The sequence below is a fragment of the Balaenoptera musculus genome, chromosome 17, assembly GCF_009873245.2.
Source record: "Balaenoptera musculus isolate JJ_BM4_2016_0621 chromosome 17, mBalMus1.pri.v3, whole genome shotgun sequence".
Taxonomy (NCBI): Eukaryota; Metazoa; Chordata; class Mammalia; order Artiodactyla; family Balaenopteridae; genus Balaenoptera; species Balaenoptera musculus.
Window position 1 is genome coordinate 36,018,267 of NC_045801.1, and position 25,707 is coordinate 36,043,973.

The following is a 25,707-nucleotide window of genomic DNA, read 5'->3' on the forward strand; positions in this document are numbered from 1 at the left end:
GGTCCATCCACACCTCTACAAATGACCCAATTTCATTCCTTTTTATGGCTGAGTAATATTCCATTGTCTATATGTACCACATCTTTATCCGTTCATCTGTCGATGGACACTTAGGTTGCTTCCACGTCCTGGCAATTGTAAATGGTGCTGCAATGAACATTGTGGTACATGACTCTTTTTGAATTATGGTTTTCTCAGGGTATATGCCCAGTAGTGGGATTGCTGGGTCGTATGGTAGTTCTATTTTTAGTTTTTTTTTTTTTTTTTTTTTTTTAATTTATTTATTTATTTTTGGCTGTGCTGGGTCTTCGTTTCTGTGCGAGGGCTCTCTCTAGTTGTGGCAAGCGGGGGCCACTCTTCATTGCGGTGCGCGGGCCTCTCACCATCGCGGCCTCTCCTGCTGCGGAGCACAGGCCCCAGACGCGCAGGCTCAGTAGTCGTGGCCCACGGGCCCAGCCGCTCCGCGGCACGCGGGATCCTCCCGGACCGGGGCACGAACCCGTGTCCCCCGCATTGGCAGGCGGACTCCCAACCACTGCGCCACCAGGGAAGCCCCTATTTTTAGTTTTTTAAGGAATCTCCATACTGTTCTCCATAGTGGCTGTATCAATTTACATTCCCACTAGCAGTGCAAGAGGGTTCCCTTTTCTCCACACCCTCTCCAGCATTTATTGTTTGTAGATTTTTTGATGATGGCCATTCTGACTGGTGTGAGATGATACCTCATTGTAGTTTTGTTTTTTTTTAAATTAATTAATTAATTAATTTATTTTTGGCTGTGTTGGGTCTTCGTTTCTACGCGAGGGCTTTCTCCAGTTGCGGCAAATGGGGGCCACTCTTCATCGCGGTGCATGGGCCTCTCACTATTGTGGCCTCTCTTGTTGCGGAGCACAGGCTCCAGACGTGCAGGCTCAGTAGTTGTGGCTCACGGGCCTAGTTGCTCCACGGCATGTGGGATCTTCCCAGACCAGGGCTCGAGCCCGTGTCCCCTGCATTGGCAGGCAGATTCTCAACCAGTGCACCACCAGGGAAGCCCCTCATTGTAGTTTTGATTTGCATTTCTCTAATGATTAGTGATGTTGAGCATTCTCTCATGTGTTTGTTGACAATCTGTATATCTTCCTTGGAGAAATGTGTATTTAGGTCTTCTGCCCGTTTTTGGATTGGGTTGTTTGTTTTTTTGATATTGAGCTGCATGAGCTGCTTGTATATTTTGGAGATTAATCCTTTGTCAGTTGCTTCATTTGCAAATATTTTCTCCCATTCTGAGGGCTGTCTTTTCATCTTGCTTATGGTTTCCTTTGCTGTGCAAAAGCTTTTAAGTTTCATTAGGTCCCATTTGTTTATTTTTGTTTTTATTTCCATTTCTCTAGGAGTTGGGTCAAAAAGGATCTTGCTGTGATTTATGTCATATAGTGTTCTGCCTATGTTTTCCTCTAATTTTTTTATAGTGTCTGGCCTTACATTTAGGTCTTTAATCCATTTTGAGTTTATTTTTGTGTATGGTTTTAGGAAGTGTTCTAATTTCATTCTTTTACATGTAGCTGTCCAATTTTCCCAGCACCACGTATTGAAGAGACTGTCTTTTCTCCACTGTATATTCTTGCCTCCTTTATCAAAGATAAGGTGACCAAAGGTGCATGGGTTTATCTCTGGGCTTTCTATGCTGTTCCATTGATCTATATTTCTGTTTTTGTGCCAGTACCATACTGTCTTTATTACTATAGCTTTGTAGTATAGTCTGAAGCCAGGGAGCCTAATCCCTCCAGCTCCGTTTTTCTTTCTCAAGATTGCTTTGGCTATTCGGGGTCTTTTGTGTTTCCATACAAATTGTAAAATTTTTTGTTCTAGTTCTTTGAAAAATGCCATTGGTATTTTGATAGGGATTGCATTGAATGTGTAGATTGCTTTGGGTATTAGAGTCATTTTCACAATGTTGATTCTTCCAATCCAGGAACATGGTATATCTCTCCATCTGTTTGTATCTTTAATTTCTTTCATCAGGGTCTTATTTATTTATTTATTTATTTTTTATTTTTGGCTGTGTTGGGTCTTCGTTTCTGTGTGAGGCCTTTCTCTAGTTGAGGCAAGCGGGGGCCACTCTTCATCGCAGTGCGCGGGCCTCTCACTATCGTGGCCTCTCTTGTTGCAGAGCCCAGGCTCCAGACGCGCAGGCTCAGTAGTTGTGGCTCACGGGCCTAGTTGCTCTGCGGCATGTGGGATCTTCCCAGACCAGGGCTCGAACCCGTGTCCCCTGCATTGGCAGGCAGATTCTCAACCACTGCGCCACCAGGGAAGCCCTCATCAGCGTCTTACAGTTTTCTGCATACAGGTCTTTGGCCTCCTTAGGTAGGTTTATTCCTAGGTATTTTATTCTTTTTGTTGCAGTGGTAAATGGGAGTGTTTCCTTAATTTCTCTTTCAGATTTTTCATCATTAGTGTATAGGAATGCAAGAGATTTCTGTACATTAATTTTGTATCCTGCTACTCTACCAAATTCATTGATTAGCTCTAGTAGTTTTCTGGTAGCATCTTTAGGATTCTCTATGTATAGTATCATGTCATCTGCAAACAGTGACAGCTTTACTTCTTCTTTTCTGATTTGAATTCCTTTTATTTCTTTTTCTTCTCTGATTGTTGTGGCTAAAACTTTCAAAACTATGTTGAATAATAGTGGTGAGTGTGGGCAACCTTGTCTTGTTCCTGATCTTAGAGGAAATGGTTTCAGTTTTTCACCATTGAGAACAATGTTGGCTGTGCGTTTGTCATATATGGTCTTTATTATGTTGAGGTAGGTTCCCTCTATGCCTACTTTCTGGAGAGTTTTTATCATAAATGGGTGTTCAATTTTGTCAAAAGCTTTTTCTGCATCTATTGAGATATATGGTTTTTATCCTTCAATTTGTTAATATGGTTTATCACACTGATTGATTTGCATATATTGAAGTATCCTTGCATTCTTGGGATAAACCCCACTTGATCATGGTGTATGATCCTTTTAATGTGTTGTTGGATTCTGTTTCCTAGTATTTTGTTGAGGATTTTTTGCATCTATGTTCATCATAGATATTGGCCTGTAGTTTTCTTTTTCTGTGAAATCTTTGTCTGGTTTTGGTATGAGGGTGATGGTGGCCTCGTAGAATGAGTTTGGGAGTGTTCCTCTCTCTGCTATATTTTGGAAGAGTTTGAGAAGGACAGGTGTTAGCTCTTCTCTAAATGTTTGATAGAATTGGCCTGTGAAGCCATCTGGTCCTGGGCTTTTGTTTGTTGGAAGATTTTTAATCACAGTTTCAATTTCAGTGCTTGTGATTGGTCTGTTTATATTTTCTATTTCTTCCTGGTTCAATCTTGGAAGGCTGTGCTTTTGTAAGAATTTGTCCATTTCTTCCAGGTTGTCCATTTTTTTGGCATATAGCTGCTTGTAGTAATCTCTCATGATGCTTTGTATTTCTGCAGTGTCAGTTGTTACTTCTCCGTTTTCATTTCTAATTCTCTTGATTTGAGTCTTCTCCCTTTTTTTCTAGATGAGTCTGGCTCTTGGTTTATCAATTTTGTTTATCCTCTCAAAGAACCAGCTTTTAGTTTTATTGATCTTTGCTACTGTTTTCTTCATTTCTTTTTCATTTATTTCTAATCTGATCTTTATGATTTCTTTCCTTCTGCTTACTTTGGGTTTTTTGTTGTTGTTGTTGTTCTTCTTTCTCTAATTGCTTTAGGTGTAGGGTTAGGTTGTTTATTTGAGATGTTTCTTGTTCCTTAAGGTAGGGTTGTATTGCTGTCAACTTCCCTCTTGGAACTGCTTTTGCTGCATCCCATAGGTTTTGGGTCGTCGTGTTTTCATTGTCATTTGTTTCTAGGTATTTTTTGATTTCCTCTGGGATCTCTTGGTTATTAAGTATTGTATTGTTTAGCCTCCATGTGTTTGTATTTTTTACAGATTTTTTCCTGTAATTGATATCTAGTCTTATAGCGTTGTGGTTGGAAAAGATATTTGATACAATTTCAATTTTCTTAAATTTACCAAGGCTTGATTTGTGACCCAAGATATGATCTATCCTGGAGAATGTTCCATGAACACTTGAGAAGAAAGTGTATTCTGTTTTTTTTTGGATGGGATGTCCTATAAATATCAATTAAGTCCATCTTGTTTAATGTATCATTTAAAGCTTGTGTTTCCTTATTTATTTTCATTTTGGATGATCTGTCTATTGGTGAAAGAGGGGTGTTAAATTCCCCTACTATGATTGTGTTACTGTCGATTTCCCCTTTTATGGCTGTTAGCATTTGCCTTATGTATTGAGGTGCTCCTATATTGGGTGCATAAATATTTACAATTGTTATATCTTCTTCTTGGATTGATCCCTTGATCATTATGTAGTGTCCTTCTTTGTCTCTTGTAATAGTCTTTTTTTTAAAGTCTATTTTGTCTGATACGAGAATTGCTACTCTAGCTTTCTTTTGATTTCCATTTGTATGGAATATCTTTTTCCATCCCCTCCCTTTCAGTCTGTATGTGTCCCTAGGTCTGAAGTGGGTCTCTTGTAGACAGCATATGTACAGGTCTTATTTTTGTATCGATTCAGCCAGTCTATGTCTTTTGGTTGGAACATTTAATCCATTTACATTTAAGGTAATTATTGATATGTATGTTCCTATGAGCATTTTCTTAATTGTTTTGGGTTTGTTTTTGTGGGGTTTTTCCTTCTCTTGTGTTTCCTGCCTAGACAAATTCCTTTAGCATTTGTTGTAAAGCTGGTTTGGTGGTGCTGAGTTCTCTTAACTTTTGCTTATCTGTAAAGGTTTTAATTTTTCCATCAAATCTGAATGAGATGCTTGCTGGGGAGAGTAATCTTGGTTGTAGGTTTTTCCCTTTCATCACTTTAAATGTGTCCTGCCACTCCCTTCTGGCTTGCGGAGTTTCTGCTGAAAAACCAGCTGTTAACCTTATGGGGATTCCCTTGTATGTTATTTGTTGCTTTTCCCTTGCTGCTTTTAATATTTTTTCTTTGTATTTAATTTTTGATAGTTTGATTAATATGTGTCTTGGCATGTTTCTCTTTTGGTTTATCCTGTATGGTACTCTCTGTGCTTCCTGGACCTGATTGACTATTTCCTTTCCCATGTGTGGGGAAGTTTTTGACTGTAATCTCTTCAAATATTTTCTCAGCCCCTTTCTTTTTCTCTTCTTATTCTGGGACCCCTATAATTTGAACGTTGGTGCATTTAATGTTGTCCCAGGGGTCTCTTATACTGTCCTCAATTCTTTTCATTTTTTTTTCTTTATTTTGCTCTCTGGCAGTTATTTCCACCATTCTGTCTTCCAGGTCACTTATCCGTTCTTCTGCCTCCATTATTCTGCTATTGATTCCTTCTGGAGTATTTTTAATTTCAGTAATTGTGTTGTTCATCACTGTTTGTTTGCTCTTTAGTTCCTCTAGATCCTTGTTAAATGTTTCTTGTATTTTCTCCATTCTGTTTCTGAGAGTTTGGGTCATCTTCACTATCATAACTCTGGATTCTTTTTCAGGTAGGTTGCCTATTTCGTCTTCATTTATTTGGCCTTGTAGGTTTTTACCTTGCTCCTTTGTCTGTAACATAATTTTTTGTTGTTTCTTTTTTTTTTTTTTTTTTTCTCTTTTTGATGGGTGGTGCTGTATTCCTGCCTTACTGGATGTTTAGCCTGAGTTGTTCAGCACTGGAGTTTGCAGGCAGTTGGATAGAGCCGGGTCTTGGTGCCGAGGTGAGGACCTCTGGGAGGCCTCACTCCGATTAATATTCCCTGGGGTCCAAGGTTCTCTGTTAGTCCAGCGGTTTGGACTCGGAGCCCCCATCACAGGAGCTTGGGCCTGACCTCTGGCCTGGGAACCAAGATCTCACAAGCCGGTTTGCTGGCAGTTCCTCCCGTCCCCTTAGGTGTCCATGGTCCCCCACTGGTGCCTGGTAGGTGCACTAGTTTTGAGGAGACTCGAATTCCGCATCCTCCTAATAGGCCATCTTGACTCCACCCTCTGCTAAATGTTAACATTAGGAAAAGCTGAGTGAAGCATAGAGGGGAAATCTCTGTACTGTTTATGTAACTTTTCTGTAAGTCTAAAATTATGTCAAAATAAACATTTATTTTTTAAAGCATAAAGTAATGGGACTGTTGTAAGATTTCCTCACATTGTTAAATGGTTTAGTATTAGTTCTATTGTGAATTACGTATTGGGAGGGAAGATGAGGCACTAGAATCATTTTAGGGCTCAGGGCCTCTAAATGCTGCTTTCAGCAAATTGGCTCTGTCCCCAGGAAATCACCAGGCAGCTCTATTCCTCACTCAAGCCCATTTCTTCCCTCCTTGGAGGTTGAAGGAATTTAGAAACACCTCCTACTGCACCACCACTCCCTCCTCCAGGACGGTTCTAAGGGCTTGGGCCCCTGACCCCCAGGGTGTGGGCATACTTTATGGTGTCAATAGGGCAGTCCCACCAGAATAGACTATTCAACCTTAATTCCAGAGACAGAGTATGCATGCTTGGGGCAGGGTCATTTCGTTAAGGTAATAATAAATCCTACTTTCCAGGTTATAAGAATGAAATGAGATAATATATGCTACAACAAGGGTGGACCTTGAAAACAGTATGCTAAGTGAAATAAGCCAGATACAGAAGGACAAATATGATTCCACTTATATGAGGTGCCTGAAATAAGCAAACTCACACCAACAGGAAATAGATTAGTGGTTACCGGGAAGGGGCCGGTGGTTACTGGGAAGGGGGCAGTGGGCGAATGAGGAGTTGTTGTTTAATGGGTACAGAGTTTCTCTTGAGATGATGAAAAAGTTCTGGAGCTGAATGGCAGTGATAGTTGCACAACAATATGAATGTACTTAATGCCACTGAACTGCACACTGGGAAATGGTTAGGGTGGTAAATTTTTTTTTTTTTTTTTGGCTGTGTTGGGTCTTTGTTTCTGTGCGAGGGCTTTCTCTAGTTGCGGCGAGTGGGGGCCGCTCTTCATTGTGGTGCACGGGCCTCTCATTGTCGCGGCCTCTCTTGTTGCAGAGCACAGGCTCCAGACACGCAGGCTCAGTAGTTGTGGCTCACAGGCCTAGTTGCAATGCGGCATGTGGGATCTTCCCAGACCAGGGCTCGAACCTGTGTCCCCTGCATTGGCAGGCAGATTCTCAAACACTGCGCCACTAGGGAAGCCCCAAAGGTGGTAAATTTTATGTTTATGTATATCTTACCACAATCAAAAATACTAAGAAAATTCAAAGAATTAGATGAGATGATTAAAAGCTCCTATAAAGCCCCAGCCCATAGTGGACACAAATACCATTAGCTTCCTCCTTCACTAAAGTTTTAGAAAATAGAACTATTATGTAATTGTTCCATGTGATTTTTGACCATGGCAGCCACATTTGTTTTTTATAATTAACCACATTCTTAACCCCACTATGACGTGGTTTTCAACATTCATTTTTTATTCTAATGCAACGTTAAGACTGAATGATGAATTTTTAAAAAAAACATTAGGCTCACATGTCCTGTAAGAGCATTTCTGTTTAGCATAACAGATCAAAACTGAAATCAACTACATGATTCCCAATGGTGCTGTGAGGAATCTTGGCCATGGCTCTAGGTACAGCTTTACAGGTATGCTTGCATATACCCTAACACTGTTGATTAATTAAATTGTGTTCCTCCCCAGGTTTGTGCAATCACTCATAACCCTCTTCCCACCAGCACTGCCATTGCTCCTACCACTTCCAACAGAGGACCCCTGAGCCACCTGTGGTGATAATTTCATACCTAGGCCCTCAGCGTAGGTTTGGCATTTCTGTGACCACTAGCTGAACTTGAAAGTCACTCTTAGAGTTAGTGTTATCATGACATCTTGCTGCTTCTGAGCATGTGGCCAAACTCTGCCAAGATGCTGACACGTGACTGGCGTTTCATTGCCCGTTTCACTTAGCCCCAGTTATGTGACAAGGCTCCCACTTCCTGGTGAGACTTCATGCTCAGCCTTTTGTTAGATGAGGATTATGTGCAGGGTCCTGGCCTTGGACGTCAGGGTGAGACACTGTCTTGCAGAATACTTCTTTTTTACGGTTTCTGTAAGGGAAATTTCATTGTTCCAGACTTTAGCTTTGGTTTTGTAATCACTGATTATATAATGAATTCTGGTTCTGTTCTGGCAAAATCAGTCTGCACTATTAAAGACACAGGAGATACAGCTGCTTTAGAACACACAGAGATGGCTCCTCCAGGTCCATAAGTCCCACCGCCTCCGCCACCATCCTTGTCAATCTCCTGAAAGATCAGTTTCACGGTATACTACAATTCGGTGGGGATGGTAGTGCCATAGCATGACAGCTCCTTCACTGTTGCACAAAGAGTAGCAGGTCTTTGTTTTGAAGTTTGCAATTTTGTGAAACATCAGCTACCTCTAGTGGGGCTAACTGCCTCCCTCATGTCTAAGTGCTTGAAAGTCTGTGGCCTTGACTTCAAGATTTGTGTTTCCAGATGAAATACACAACTCCCAGTTAAATTTCAATTGTAGATAGACAATGAATACATTTTTTTAGCATAAGTATGTCCCATGCAATACTTGGGACATACTTACACTAAAAAAAGTACTCATTATTTGGCTGAAATTCATATGTAACTGGGCAGCCTCTTATTTTTACTTGCTAAATCTGGCAGCCCTACTCAAGATCAGACTCTTGTCATTGTCCTATCCTCTGGGTCTGTCCTTGTGGGACTCCGATAATTCATTCTGCCAAGAAGCCTGAGACAGAATGAGGGAAAGGAAGAATCTTAATCACACTTGGCCTTTTGTTCTATCTAGCTCCAAGTGTCACAGATATGCATTAAATTCATAAATAAATGAAAACCTCTCATTTAGACAGCTGAAGTTTAGTTCATTTCTATCCTGAAACTTTAGCAAATTGGATTCCATTGAAAGGAAGGATAAAGAGGAAAGAATGATCTAGGGATTGAGTCACTCATCCCAGGCCCAGTGACCATGGTGTGGAGTGACCACGGCGTAGCACTCTCTCTTTAGTCTCTATTTGAAAACTTAAAGGATTCAATTAAATGACCTCTAAGATCTCTTCCAGGGCTAATAATTCTGTGGTTCTGGCTTCAAAAGGTCTGAAACTTCTGAGGTATGTTACTGAAAATCACGATATTAGATTAAAAAGTTTTTAAACTTAAGGAATTTTTTATTTATGCTTAATTTTTAAAATAAGTTGCTTACTGATTTTCTGAGAAGAGTACGTATCTTGACTTCCTCAGAGCTCTTCCTATTACATTAAATATTTTGTGCAAACTTTTTACATAATTAGTATTCAGGTACAAGATTTGCCCGTTAGGATACTCTAATAGAATTTTCCACATCTATCATTCTTAAATGACTTTGGTCAACTCCAACATTCTAAATTAAAGCTGTAACATGAACTCAAGTCATAAGTAGTCACTCTAAGGAGAGATCAATATGATCTTGGGTAAAGAAAGATATTTTATGAAAACATTCTTAATCGAGACCCAAAATATATGCTAGGGAAAAAGCACTTAGGTTAGCACACTATTCATTCTTTTCAAGTAGATTCAACAAGCACATTGATCACTGGACCATCCCACACTCTCCTCTGGCTTCAACCTCCATTTTATAAATGTTTATGGCTTCCATATCTCCATGGCCACATTTCATTTCTCTCCTCCGTTTCAGAGCCAAATTTCTAGCTCCCTACTAGAAATCTCCACCTAAATGTCCCACAGGCACCTCAAACTCAGTAAATCTAAAATAAAGTGAAAATTAACACAACATTGTAAATCAACTATACTTCAATTAAAAAAAAATAAAATAAAGTGGCTATTATCTTCACCCCACTACCTGCTCTATTGGTCTCCTCAAACTTGATTAATGGTATTATTATCCACCATCATCATTAGCACAAGCTAGAAGTCTGATAACTAGCTCTGAATCAATACTCTGAATCAACAGGTTACCAAGTCCACTTAGTTCTACCTCCTAAATGTCTCTTGAATCTCTGTCCATTCCAAGAACACTGCCTTAGTTCAAGCCCTCTCACCTGAACTAGGTAGGTAGTAGTCTTCAGAATCTTTCCCACCCACCTGCACAGAGACAGAGTGATATTTCTAAAATGTGGCTCAGATCATCCTAACCCCTCCTCACCATAGCCATCCACTGCTTAGAGAAGAAGGGCTAAACTCTTTTACAGAGAAATGTGACCTTTCGATGTATGACCACAGCTGATTACTCCCAATTTCATCTCCCTCCTCAATACCCCACAACTTGCCATTTCGCCTGTCCATTATCTCCTTCCAGGCTTGCCTATACTGATCCCTTTACAGAAATATCCCTCCTTTATCTCCAGCTGGTGAATTCCTACTCATCCTTCAAGACCTCATTTAAGGGTCACCTCTGGACAGGCTTCTCTGCCTAGTCCCCTTCCTTACTCCACCACATGCCCACTTAGTGACCCCTCATACAACACCTCAGCACATTGTTTATACCCTCACTGTACTGCTAACCCTTTGCATTACAATTACATATTTTTCACCTGTTTCCTCTACTAAACTAAGAACTCTTTGAAGATGGGGCCATGGATTATTTGGCTTTGCATCCCTAGGACCTAGCAAGGGGCTTGGTACAAGGCAAGTGCTCCATAAACATTATTTGCAGGGGTGGGGGTGGATAAATGAAATAAAAAAGAGGTGGAATTTTTAGATAGGTATCGTGCTAAGTGCTTTATCTCATTTATTTCCTATAACAACTTTATAGAGGAAGATACTACTACTACTGCCATTTTTAGAGATTAAGAAACCGAGAGTTTAAGTAACTTGCCTAAGTCCACATATTAATAAATGATAAAGTCCACAGATGGCTCTTGTTCCTCCAGATTCTTTCCTTGCTCAACTATGCGAGGGTATTGATGAGCAGAGGAGAGGTCAAATGTCAGCAGGCTGTAAGGGAACACTATAAGAGCAGGGAGATTCTACAGATTGGATAATCTGTTTCTCAATTATTAGAAACTCATTACTCATTAATTAAATATTCTGTGAATCCCACTTAAATTCCAGGCTTCCTGATCTTTATGTTTATATTTTACAGTTTTTATTATGATAAAATATTTGCTATTACAGAAAAGTACATAAAATATATGTATGGTTTAAGAATAATTATTACATGTGTAACCTCCACACATGTCAAGAAATAGAATTGTCAGGGCCTCAGAACCCTGCCTGCCTTGTCTCTCTCCCTGAGCACTGGAGAAATCACCATCCTGACTTCTGTGATAATCATTTCCTTGCTTTTATTTGTTGCTTTGCCACATAGATAGATATAGATAGAGACATATAAATATATATTTCAAGTTCCTATTGCTGCTATAACAAACTACCACAAACTTTGTGGCTTAAAATTATCTTATAGTTCTAGAGATCAGAAGTCTAAAATGGCTCTGCAGGGCTGTGTTCCTTCTAGAGGCTGGGATGGAATCTGTTATCTTGCCTTGTTCGGTTCTAGAGGCTGCCCCTTTCCTGCATCTTCAAAGCCAGCAGCATGGCACCTTCTGTCCTCTCTTCCCTTTGCTTTTGTTCTCTTGTCTCTATGACTCTGACTCTCCTACCTCCCTCTCAAAAGGGACCCTTGTGTTTGCATTGGGCTCAACTGGATAATCCAGAATAATCTCCCTATCTCAAGATTCTTAATAACATTTGCAAAGTTCTTTTTACCTTATAAGGTAACATATTTACAGGTTCCAGGGATTAGGATGTGGACATCTTTGGGGGACATTTACCAGTTTATCACAACCTCTAAATAATTTCCTTTAGTAATGTCTATTCTTGAACTTCATTTATATGGAATCATATGGTATATATTCTTTTGCTCATATAATCCATTTATATTTAATGTAATTATTTATATATTAGAGTTTAAAACCACCATCTCATTTATATTTGTCCCATGTATTATGTATTGCCTTTTCTTTCCTTTCTTGCCTTCTGGGGTTGTTCAAAGAAATTTTTTAATGACCCCATTCTTTTCCTTCTACTGGTATGAAAATTATATACTCTCTATTTTTTAGGGATTATTCTAGAACTTAATATGCATCCTAAACTTAAAGTCTGAAATTAATCAATGCCTTTACTTTCTCCCACATAATTCAAAAACCTTAAAATATTTTAATTCCATTTACCCTTCCTGACATGTTTTAGTCTCAAATATTTTAGTTCTATCTTGTTATTATTTTGTAAGTTTTGCCCTTAAAGACATTATAACTGTTGTTTTATACAGTTAATATTCACTTAGATGTATCCATATACTTATCATTTTCTTTGCTTTCTTTTGTCTTCTATCTCAGGTCTTCCTTGTGAGATCACTTTTATTTTACCTAAAGGAAAGGTCTTAAATCAGAGTGTGCTGGTGGCAAACTGTCTCAGCTTTGATCTGTCTAAAAATAACTTTATTATGACCTCATTCTTGAAAAACTTTTGCTGGGTGTAGAATTCTAGGTTGCCAATTATTTAAGTTTATAAACCACAGGTTTATATAAGTACATAAGTGTATAAACCATTGATGGTTTCATTCCACTTTTGGCTTCCTTTGTTACTTCCTTTGTTACTACTGAGAATTCAGCTATTGTCTAGTTGCCACTCCTTTGAAGATCATCCTTTTCTCTGGTTAATTTTAGCATCTTATTTGTCTTTGGTTTGTTAAAGTTTCACCATGATGAGTCTGGGTATAAATTTCTTTTTATTTTTTTCTACTTATTATTCTTGTATCTATGGATTGATATCTTTGATCAGTTTAGAAAAATTCTTAGCCATTATCTCTTCAAATATTATCTTTATGCAAGCACTTCTCTCTTCTCCTTCTGAAAGTCTGATTAAATGAATGCTACACCTTTCACTCTGTTTTCTTGCCTCTTAACCTCTCTTTTACATTTGCCATATTTATTGTTTCTCTACACTGTACTCTGAATAATTTCTCCTGATCTATATTTCACTGCTCTAATTTTATCTTCAGTTATATCTAAGCTGCTTAAACATGACTGTTGAGTTTTTAATTTGGGTTATTGTATTTTTTATTTTGAGACATTCTATTTGGTTCTTTTTAAATCTGCTAAATCACTTTTTATCATTTTCTTTTCTGTACATATGTTTTCTACTTTTTCTTTGAATTGAGTAAGCATAGTTGCTTTTATAGATTGTCTAGTGATTTCAAAATCTGAAGTCTTTGAAGATCTCTTTCTTTTAGTTCTCATTCCTGATGGCTTATTGTCCTTGTAGGCTTAGTTATTTTTGACTGTACACTGTTTGTTGTCCTTGAAATTTTATTTGGAGGGATTCTTTGAAGACTAGGTTGACAACTAATTTTCTCCAGAAAGAACTTTCATTTGCATCTGCTAGGCACACAGGGACACTTTAAATCACTTTAAAGTCACAACTTAAGAGGGTTTTATGGTATTATGGTTTCTTTTTCTCTTTGTTTTTGTTCATTTATTTATTTTTTTCATCATCAAATTGATATGGATTTGGAAGCTGTGAAAGTACTAACTTGCAGTTATAACTTCTCAGAGCAGTTCCCTGCATTTACCACCTGTCCTGCTCTGCTCATCATAAGGACCTGAGGGAGGAGGATCCTATACTTTTGTTTCACCCTTGCCCTGAGGGTTTTACCCTTATTAGTGAGGGGAGGAGCAGACCCTGGGCTTTGGCTTTGTCCTTGTCCTGAGAAGCCCGCAGAACCAAAGTTCAAGTTTGCCCAAAATGACAAATGTTCTTAGTTGAAAAACAGCTTCAGAGTGCCACTTAACTTTCAGAGACCTTGTCTCCCTTTGATTTGGGGCTTTAACTTCTTAATATCTTGCCAGAGCTTTGATGCTTTTAAGAAGTTATAAAAAAAATTTTTTAGTCAGTGTTTTTTGTTGTTTCTAGTAGGAGGTTGGTCTGATCCCCATCTTGCCTTATTCCTGGAAATGGAAGTCCTTTGCTTATCTTCCTAGGCTTGGCTGAACTGCACACTTAGAAACTAGAAACCAACATGATCTACTGTAAGTAAGTTAACATATGAAAAAGTAAGCACATGTTTTATTCTTTTTTTTTTAACATCTTTATTGGGGTATAATTGCTTTACATTGTTGTGTTAGTTGCTGCTGTATAACAAAGTGAATCAGCTATACGTATACATATATCCCCATATCCCCTCCATCTGGTGTCTCCCTTCCACCCTCCGTATCCCACCCCTCTAGGTGGTCACAAAGCAGCGAGCTGATCTCCCTGTGCTATGTGGCTGCTTCTCACTAGCTGTCTGTTTTACACTTGGTAGTGTATATACGTCAATGCCACTCTCTCCCTCCGTCTCAGCTTACCCTTCCCCCTCCCCGTGTACTCAAGTCCATTCTCTACGTCTGCGTCTCTATTCCTGTCCTGCCGCTAGGTTCTTCAGAACGATTTTCTTTTTTTTAGATTCCATATATATGTGTTAGCATACGGTATTTGCTTTTCTCTTTCTGACTTACTTCACTCTGTATGACGGTCTCTAGGTCCATCCACACCTCTACAAATGACCCAACATCATTCCTTTTTATGGCTGAGTAACATTCCCTTGTAAATATATGCCACATCTTCTTTATCCATTCATCTGTCAATGGACACTTAGGTGGCTCCCATGTCCTGGCTATTGTAAATGGAGCTGCAATGAACATTGTGGTACATGACTCTTTTTGAATTATGGCTTTCTCAGGGTATATGCCCAGTAGTGGGATTGCTGGGTTATACGGTAGTCCTATTTTTAGTTTTTTAACGAACCTCCATACTGTTCTCCATAGTGGCTGTATCAATTTACATTCCCACCAACAGTGCAAGAGGGTTCCCTTTTCTCCACACCCTGTCCAGCATTTATTCTTTGTAAAGTTTTTGATGATGGCCATTCTGACTGGTCTGAGGTGATACCTCATTGTACTTTTGATTTGCATTCCTCTAATGATTAATGATGTTGAGCATTCTTTCATGTGTTTGTTGGCAATCTGTATATCTTCTTTGGAGAAATGTCTATTTAGGTCTTCTGCCCATTTGTGGATTGGGTTGTTTGTTTTTTTGATATTGAGCTGCATGAGCTGCTTGTATAGTTTGGAGATTAATCCTTTGTCAGTTGCTTCATTTACAAATATTTTCTCCCATTCTGAGGGCTGTCTTTTCATCTTGCTTATGGTTTCCTTTGCTGTACAAAAGCTTTTAAGTTTCATTAGGTCCCATTTGTTTATTTTTGTTTTTATTTCCATTTCTCTAGGAGGTGGGTCAAAAAGAATCTTGCTGTGATTTATGTCATAGAGTGTTCTGCCTATGTTTTCCTCTAAGAGTTTTCTAGTGTCTGGCCTTACATTTAGGTCTTTAATCCATTTTGAGTTTATTTTTGTGTATGGTGTTAGGGAGTGTTCTAATTTCATTCTTTTACATGTAGCTGTCCAGTTTTCCCAGCACCAATTATTGAAGAGACTGTCTTTTCTCCATTGCATATTCTTGCCTCCTTTATCAAAGATAAGGTGACCAAAGGTGCGTAGGTTTATTTCTGGGCTTTCTATACTGTTCCATTGATTTATATTTCTGTTTTTGTTCCAGTACCATACTGTCTTGATTACCGTAGCTTTGTAGTATAGTCTGAAGTCAGGGAGCCTGATTCCTCCAGCTCCGTTTTTCTTTCTCAAGATTGATTTGGCTATTCGGGGTCTTTTGTGTTTCCATACAAATTGTAAAATTTTTTGTTCTAGTTCTGTGAAAAATGCCATTCATAGTTTGATAGTGATTGTATTGAATGTGTAGAGTGCTTTGGGTAGTAGAGTCATTTTCACAATGTTGATTCTTCCAATCCAAGAACATGGTATATCTCTCCATCTGTTTGTATCATCTTTAACTTCTTTCATCAGTGTCTTATAGTTTTCTGCATACAGGTCTTTTGTCTCCTTAGGTAGGTTTATTCCTAGGTATTTTATTCTTTTTGTTGCAGTGGTAAATGGGAGTGTTTCCTTAATTTCTCTTTCAGATTTTTTATCATTAGTGTATGGGAATGCAAGAGATTTCTGTGCATTAATTTTGTATCCTGCCACTCTACCAAATTCATTGATTAGCTCTAGTAGTTTTCTGGTAGCATCTTTAGGATTCTCTATGTATAGTATCATGTCACCTGCAAACAGTGACAGTTTTACTTCTTCCTTTCTGATTTGGATTCCTTTTATTTCTTTTTCTTCTCTGATTGCTGTGGCTAAAACGTCCAAAACTATGTTGAATAATAGTGGTGAGAGTGGGCAACCTTGTCTTGTTCCTGATCTTAGTGGAAATGGTTTCAGTTTTTCACCATTGAGAACGATGTTGGCTCTGGATTTGTCATATGTGGCCTTTATTATGTTGAGGTAGTTCCCTCTATGCCTACTTTCTGGAGGGTTTTTATCATAAATGGGTGTTCAATTTTGTCAAAAGCTTTTTCTGCATCTATTGAGATTATCATATGGTTTTTATCCTTCAATTTGTTAATATGGTTTATCACACTGATTGATTTGCGTATATTGAAGAATCCTTGCGTTCTTGGGATAAACCCCACTTGATCATTGTGTATGATCCTTTTAATGTGCTGTTGGATTCTGTTTACTAGCATTTTGTTGAGGATTTTTGCATCTATGTTCATCAGTGATACTGGTTTTCTTTTTTTGTAACATCTTTGTCTGGTTTTGGTATCAGGGTGATGGTGGTCTCGTAGAATGAGTTTGGGAGTGTTCCTCTCTCTGCTATATTTTGGAAGAGTTTGAGAAGGATAGGTGTTAGCTCTTCTCTAAATGTTTGATAGAATTGGCCTGTGAAGCCATCTGGTCCTGGGCTTTTGTTTGTTGGAAGATTTTTAATCACAGTTTCAATTTCAGTGCTTGTGACTGGTCTGTTTATGTTTTCTGTTTCTTCCTGGTTCAGTCTCGGAAGGTTGTGCTTTTCTAAGAATTTGTCCATTTCTTCCAGGTTGTCCATTTTATTGGCGTATAGTTGCTTGTAGTAATCTCTTATGATCCTTTGTATTTCTGCAGTGTCAGTTGTTACTTCTCCTTTTTCATTTCTAGCTCTGTTAATCTGTGTCTTCTCCCTTTTTTTTCTTGATGAGTCTGGCTAATGGTTTATCAATTTTTTTTTATCCTCTCAAAGAACCAGCTTTTAGTTTTATTGACCTTTGCTATTGTTTCCTTCATTTCTTTTTCATTTATTTCTGATCTGATCTTTATGATTTCTTTCCTTTTGCTAACTTTGGGGTTTTTTTGTTCTTCTTTCTCTAATTGCTTTAGGTGTAAGGTTAGGTTGTTTATTTGAGACTTTTTTTGTTTCTTTTTGTTTTTTTAAATTTAATTAATTAATTAATTAATTTTTTTATTTTTGGCTGCATTGGGTCTTCATTGCTGCGCACGGGCTTTCTCTAGCTGCGGTGAGCGGCGGCTACTCTTCATTGCAGTGCGTGGGCTTCTCATTGCGGTGGCTTCTCTTGTTGCGGAGACCAGGCTCTAAGCACGCAGGCTTCATTAGTTGTAGCTCATGGGCTCTAGAGCACCAGCTCAGTAGTTGTGGCGCATGGGCTTAGTTGCTCTGCGGCATTGGGATCGTCCCGGAGCAGGGCTCGAACCTGTGTCCCCTGCATTGGCAGGCAGATTCCCAACCACTGCGCCACCAGGGAAGCCCTTTTCTTGTTTCTTGAGGTAGGATTGTATTACTATAAACTTCCCTCTTAGAACTGGTTTTGCTGCATCCCATAGGTTTTGGGTCATCGTGTTTTCATTGTCATTTGTTTCTCAGTGTTTTTTGATTTCCTCAGCAATCTCTTGGTTACTTAGTAGTGTATTGTTTAGCCTCCATGTGTTTGTATTTTTTACAGTTCTTTTCCTGTAATTGATGTCTAGTCTCAGCACATGTTTTTTAAGTCTCTTGTACTTCAGGGAAAGAATCTTTGCAAGGTTCCCTTAAATAGGCTACAAAAATTGAAATGCATAAAAATTTTCAGGAAAATATCTGAAATTTTCTAAGAAATGTTTTCTCCCCCCAAATTTAATTTTCTAACCACTACTAAATTATTTTAAAATTGCAACACTTTATGCAGAAGTTACTTTTCCAGAAAACTCATCCACCCAAGAATCCAAGAGTAAAAGTAAATAAAATGACCCTATACAGTCCAATTAGATGGCAAAAGGAATGTCTCCTTATTTAATGTACTTTATTCATCAGAAGTCCTTAAGGCCTCATTCAGAGTTAGCTCTTATTTTATACACAATTCAAAGAAACCTCATTGTCTGGGTTCTAGCCCATAAACACTTAAAAGGAATAACTTGAAGGAAAACATGCATTTTGAAAGGCAGGCTCATTATAAGACCCAGGAATGGCATCTGACAACTCTACAGGTGAAGAGTAGAGAAGACTATAAAAAGCTGTCCAAAAAGGTCAAGGAGAGGAACATGGAGGCATTTGCCCAACATTCTACAAAAGTTTGTGGGAGGTTCGTTGCACCATTCACAGCTTAGTGAACAAATGTCTACACTCTTGGTGTTGATCCTGTGGCAGCATCAAACCAGTGAAGTTGTTCCTAAAGGCAGAGAGGGATGCAATGTCTTTAATACATTTTCTATATTTTTAAGGAATTAAAATTTTAAATTACTTTTATGGTAAAATTTTTCTGATTTGGAGAATCTCACTCACTAGCAGGGTCTGAAAAATAAGGATTTCTGTATTAATAGCCTCTTGAAATCCACGTTCCCTCTGAGAGTGACTTGAGCAAATTCAGAGCTTATAAATACCCTAAATGTACCTTTCAGTCCTTTAGCCTTCAATCTAGGAGTTGAAAGAAGGGATATTTTTCTCAGTATCACTGAGCTCTAAAATCGGAACTTAAGAGAAAACAACTATAGTGGCCACGTTTGAGAGAAAGAGGCAGAGATGGAGAGGGTCTGGCTTTACTTCAGAGCAGCCCCAGTTTGGGCCGGTTATATAGATACACAAAAAAGAAGTTTATCAGTGCAAAATGGAACTGTCAAGATTGTTAAGTGATAGCTAATAATCAGGGTTCAAAAGTTGCATGGGGAAGGGGAGATGAAGGAGAGGGAGGAAAGAAAACATTCCCCAGACCGTCCTGCTTTTGTTTATCTCCCTTTCAGCCCAAATGATGCTGCCTTTGCCTCCTGATGTACGTTAGGAGACGCAGCTCTCAACTTACACATTGATTTTGGATCTCACCGAAACGTGGGCCCAGTTTCTGTGGTATAGGAGAATCATTACTTGAAAGGTTTCAGACTTTGCTGATCCCACGAGATGAGATGCTGAGTTTTACTATCATTCTCATTATTGTATCATTAGTATCATTCTAGAGTCTCAAAAGCTGGAAAACCCAGACACCTGCTTATTGCAAGATGCTGGCTACTCTATATCCAATGTAAATTCCCTGTGTTTTCCCCTTAGTGTTTATCATACCAACTTGACTTTCCAAGTACTTAATTTGTATTTGTAAACTATTTTCTTTTTTTTTATTCCATGAATGGAGTTAACAACTGGACTGTAGTAGGAGAAAAGGACTTCTGTTTTGTTTAGAATTGGCAAGTAGGTGTCATTTTGCAAGTCAGTTCTGGTAGATTTGATGGAAAAGCCATGTTCTGAAGAATATTGAAACTGCTTCCAAGTTCAGGAGGGAAGAGTTCAGAGATCCTTTAGCAAAGTCTGCTCCAACACAGGACTGGGAGTATAGCATGCCTGTCGAATATTTGTTATCGGTGGCTTAGTTCAACAAATACTGAACGTCAAATAGTGTGCAAAGTGCAGGATTTTGTTTGTTTTATATTGTTTTTGTTTTAAATAAAGAAGACGTTGTTCCTTTATTTAATGTAATAAATGGTGGACACATGACCAAACAACTAAAATCCAGTGTGGAATACGCAGCAATGAAAGCATATCAAGGTCCAAAGGGTCAGAGAGGAAGAAGTGGGATGACGCCATCAGGGAAGTGGTCTAGAAGAAGGCCTGACATCAGCAATTTCAGAAGGCTGGACGGCCTCAGCTTTGGTCTGAATTCATCTCTTCTCACCTCAACCACTAACAAATGGCAGAGCACCAGTACATGACCAGTTTCTGGGCAGATTTCCCATAGGCATTTTAATAAATAGCTCATATAGCTCTTCTCTCTGTCATCCACAGCCTCATCTCATTACCAGGAAATCCTGGCTGGATGCCACAAGTGTATAGTGTACCGCCCTGTGGACATCTGAAGGAGCCAAGGCAGGACTGCACAGAGAGCACGCTAATGGGCTCAGGCTTTCAAAGCACACATGCTAACAATGGCAGGAATGGCCCAGAACCAAGGACAATTATTACTTTTTTTTCCCAAGGACAATTATTTTTTAAATGCATAAGCTTTGTGAGTAGTGTCAGGAAGGTCAAAAATCGAGAATAATCCAAGGTTTATGAAAAATGCTAAACAAAAGGGCTATTGATAAGTTTGTTTAGACCAAAACAACCAAGTAAGACTATGATCAATTTTGGGAGAGAGATGTATAATGCTAACATAACAAGAACATTATAAGAAAAAAATCATATTTACAAAATCATTTTCCTCTGTATAAGGTGTTTCTCACAGGTGGTGCATGAAACTCACCTAGAGTGTTTGTAAAAATGTATATTCCCAGGCCCCATTTCAGACCTGCTAAGCCTAAATCTTTGGAAGCAGGTTGGAGATGTGCATTTCTAACAGCTCTCCCTCCTCCAAGTGATTCACATGTACTCTAAAGGTTTAAAACCACTACCCTTAAGGACAGAATGACAAGGGCTGTAAGGCAACGAAATCCAAGATAAATGAGAAGGTGGTGAGAGTCCCAGCTGCTTCAAATGCATTTAATTCTGCAACTCCTATGAAATACATCCAGGATAATAAAATAACCTGCAGATGCAATTATACAAACATCAACATCAACCTTTAAGAAATCATGGGAATGGCACGATCCCTAGAAGCTGGAGACAGGCAAATGTTGGTTGTCATTACATGGCAAAAGGGGAGATTCAATAAAATACAGAATTGTCAGCTGTATATGGATTCCCAGTGTTCCGAAACACTTAAAAGTAGAGTGTTGATCGTTAATAGTCAGCCTGGAGTCATCACAAATAAATCCATACGTGTCTTTTATTTTAAGCTCCAACAAACCCTTGTTGAAAATAGTCATTATAAATTATAAATAAAAACGGCATACTAAACTGATCTCATTTTTTTGATATGTCTGTTAGAACAGCAGAATGATGAAGTTAGTTTATGTTGAGTTTTTCTTAGGCATTTGACAAAGCGTCTCATGATATGTATTGAACAAGATGCAGAAATCTGAGAAAACTGATAGGATTAACCATTAATATTTATTGAGAGCCTACTTTATGTCAAGAACTCTACTAAGTGTTTTGTGAGTACTAATTAATTTAAACATCTACCCATTCCTATAAAGTAAAAAGAATTGTCCCATTTTACAGATGAGGAAACTAAGCAGAGATTCATCAGGTAACTTGCCCAGGGTCATATGGCAAGGATAGGGTGGAGCTAGGGTTGAGGGATCAACTCTGAGATCAAAGCTTGGGTGCCTACCAACTGCACTATATCTCAGATGCATGGAGTTGCAGCTGGGTAAAATGCCATGTCCAGAAAGAGTCAATCTGTGGTTCATGCCAACCTGAGGGAATCACTAATGGCTGCCATGGGTCTACAAAATTGTCCCAGAACTGCTCAACATTTTTATTAGTGACTTGGATAAAAATATAGAGGTTGGGCTTATCAAATTTACACATGGCATAAAGGTAGAGGGAGGGATAGCTAAAACTGTAAATAAGAGAATAATGATCCAGAATGATCTTGGCAGATGAGAACAACAGACCAGAGCCAAAAAGACAAAAATTTTAAAGGACCATGGTAAAATCCTATACGCTGATTACAAAAGAAAGTATGATCAGGAACACCCAGCTTAAGTGCGTAAGACAAAACCTAGGAGATTAATTAGATCTATTGATACAGTCAGTCTCCTATAGACGTTCAAAATGATAAATATGCAACGACAACAAAATGACCTCATGTACTTCGTTGTCTCACTGGCTCCCTGACCCATACCCCTCCCAAGCTGAAACTACCATATTTCATCTAATTTGAGAGGCCATTGATTGCAAGATGCACCAGTGGTTTCGTACCACTGAGAAAGGAGGAGGGAATGCATCAATTAAACTAGGACACAATGCTTTCATATTACTTAGCATTTTATTTTATAATGATTGAAGGAAGTTTTTAAACTTTACTAGCTCTTTGAAGAAGATGCAGTGACTGTGGCACCTCCTGACCCTCAGCTGTTAGCTCGTGTGCAGGAACAGTTAGTGAGGAAGTTTTTAAGGATACTGGAAAGACATCCTCGGAGCCAAAGAGAGGGATTCACAGAATCAGAGTCGCATTAACCAGCTGCAATGGAAACGAAACCCCTGCGGAAGGTGTGGGCATCTTTATTAGAGGCACAAAGGAAAAGAACCTCAAAGTGAAAGGCCTTGGTGTTCCACTAAGACCCTGAGAATTACTACAAGAAAAATTCCTTGTGCTGAAGGTCTTAGGACTTGGGATTGCTTTCAGAAGAGAGTCCAGGGAATTCCTTGGCGGTCCAGTGGTTAGGACTCTATGCTTTCACTGCTGAGGGCCCGGGTTCAATCCGTAGTAGGGGAACTAAGATCCCGCAAGCCATGCAGCCAAAAACAAGCAAGCAAGCAAACAAACAAAAGATGAGAGTCCAGAAGTGATCATTGATTTGCACAGCTCTTCTGAGATTGTTCAACAGATTACTTCAATCAGTACAGAGCCAGGAGTATAGGTTGAAGTCACCATTGCTGATGTTTAAGTTAGCTATTTTAATTAATTACTAAAAAAAGTTTAATAGACATAGATTTTATCACATCAATTGTGCATAATATGAAAGGAACACATAAGAGAAATAAATAGGTTAAAGTATTCCCCAGACTTCTCATTCAGAGTCCAGTCTTCGAAATGCATTTCACTTCAGAGTTGGGTATATATGTCCTGTTTTTCCAAACACAATCACCCTCTGTGCCAGCAGGGGTGTCAGTTATGCAGGATTTCTTTAAACAGTTCTTTGGGGCCTTCCCTGGTGGCACAGTGGTTAAGAATCGCCTGCCAATGCAGGGGACACAGGTTCGATCTCTGGTCCAGGAAGATCCCACATCCCGCGGAGCAACTAAGCCCATGTGCCACAACTACTGAGCCCACGTGCCACAACTACTGAAGCCTGTGCGCCTAGAGCCTGTGCTCCGCAACAAGAGAAGCCACAGCAATGAGAAGCCCGTGCACCGCAACGAAGACCCCCTCTCTCCCCAACTAGAGAAAGGCTGCGAGCATCAGCAAAGACCCAACGCAGCCCAAAATAAATGAATGAATAAAATTTATTTTAAAAAAAAGGTCTTTGGAGGATGTTTTTTTCCCAAGCCAATGACTCCAGCCCCTAACCCCAAGTTTTAATACAGCTCCTTTCTTGATTCTTTTCAGAAGGTGTCAACAGAAGAGTCCAGAAAACAACCAAGATTATATTCCTTCCTGAAATGGTCCTTAAATGGTTCGTTGAATGAAAAGTTGATGAGTTGCTGTTGTCCATTTGTACCATGAGAAATATAAAGCAGGTTGGCACAAATGCAGGCGGCCACTGCTACGTCTTGTCTGTCCCCTGGCCAACAACAATTACAAGACACCACTGATCAGAAGAGGCATCCTAATCTCAGAGATGTTAAATGTGAAAAGATGTGTATCTAAGAATCAATCAAATCCAATAATTATGCTCTGCTTGCAGGCTGAACCCAATCCAAACTTTGGAATCTATGCTGTTCCATGACAAAGGAGGTTCAAGAGACTCTTACATTCAAAGATTTAATAGTCACAGTTCTGTTTACTCTGGTGTAATGTAATCGAATCATCCATAATTTTGCTGGGAGAAGTATTTGAATCATCAGCTTCCAGTCTGGGGCATGAGTCAGTTGCCCAGCTGGAGAACGACTTTGGCTAATTGACATCTAGTAGCCCCTCCTCAATGCATCTTCCTGGTTCTTTACATCTCATGGAATGGTTAGTTGTCACCACATACTCATCAACTATTTTTTCTAAAATAGCAGCCATGAAGTTGGGGATTTCCAAACAACATAGAATGCTACTTTTATAAATATTATAGTGAAAAGCATAAAAATTGAACTCAGGCTAACTTGAGTTCTATTATGACACTCACTAGATGTAAGATCTTGGCTGAGTTTGCGTTTCTAAGCTTCAATGTCTTTATTAGTAAAATAGAGGTTGCCATAATTCTGATTATTAAATAAGATAATGTATGTAAAATGCTGAACACCATGTCTGGCACACACAGTAAATGAACAATAAATGGTGCACCAGAACAAAGTGCAGATGGATCAAAGATTTAAATGTAAAAAGTGAAATAATAAAAATAGTTGAACATGACATGGGAGATTATTTTTATAATAACAGAATGGAGAAGGCTTTTTAAAATGACATATGTAAAGAAGGAGGAGGAGAAGGAGAAGAAAAAAAGCCCCAAGTGAAAAGATTGATACATTTGACTACTGAAAACATAAAACTTTTCTACCTAGAAATAAAAATGACCATAAAGTGAACAAACAAATGAAAAGTTGGTAAATGTAGTTGTACCATACAACACAAAGGGTTAATTTCCTTGCTATATAAAGGTCTTCTAGAAATCAACAAGGAAGAGACCCGTAAACTAATTGAAAGTTTTGCAAAGGATGTTTGAAAGAAATATAACTTGCTCTTAAACAGATAAAAAGATGTTTTACCTCACCCTAAGAAAAGAAGTTAAGTAGACAAGTCAAAAACTACAATAAGCTATTTGTCTTCACGCTTCCTGAGATGCTGTGCCTACCTGCGTGCCAGGACCTCTGTCCACTGACAAGCGCAGGATCTTCCTCATCCTGCCTCTCTTCATCTTGGACTCCCCCTCTTGCCTCCTTCTAGAAACCCCAACTGGATATAAGCCCACTAGAAAAAAAGGCTTTCCCTCTACTGGCCCCCGGATGTCCCCCTAGCTTCCGGGTTCTGACGATTCTAGACTGGCTTCCCCCAGTGGAGACTGAGCTCTGATTAGGATAAAGCTTAAAAACATGTTTCATTTTGTTTTTGTGTAGTACTGGGTCTATATCCAGGGAGCAATAACCTGGAATATTCTGCACTGATCAACTCACCATAGAGGGAAATGTTCTGTTCTTGAGATAAAGGGCATTCAAAGGAGGGCAACCACCAGGGTGATAGGTATTGAAACCATGTCATTCAGGAACCAGCTGAAAGAACTGAGGCTGTTAGGGTTACGGGGAACTACTGAAAGGAAACAGATGTCCTCCAACAGGTGGAGGGTGGTCTGCCCTGGGAGAGGAGGTTAAGCTTGCTGGGTACAGCTACTGAAGGCAGAACTCAGGATGAAGAGCAGAAGTCACTGGGAGAAGATATGATAAACTGCAGAACAAGCAGAGCTTGCTTAAAATGGAACGTTTGCCTTTTAGGGAATGACTTTTCTGTAGCTGACATATTCAAGCAAATAGTGGCTGATGGACTTTGAGGGAGAAATCCTTCTCAGAGAGGTTACCACTGGCCAACCCA

General features: G+C 39.1%; 1 pseudogene; it reads left to right on the forward strand.

Moving 5' to 3' along the window:
• The first annotated feature begins 21,957 nt into the window (after positions 1-21,957).
• Positions 21,958-22,921, forward strand: LOC118883332 (annotated as a pseudogene).
• The last annotated feature ends 2,786 nt before the right edge of the window (positions 22,922-25,707 follow it).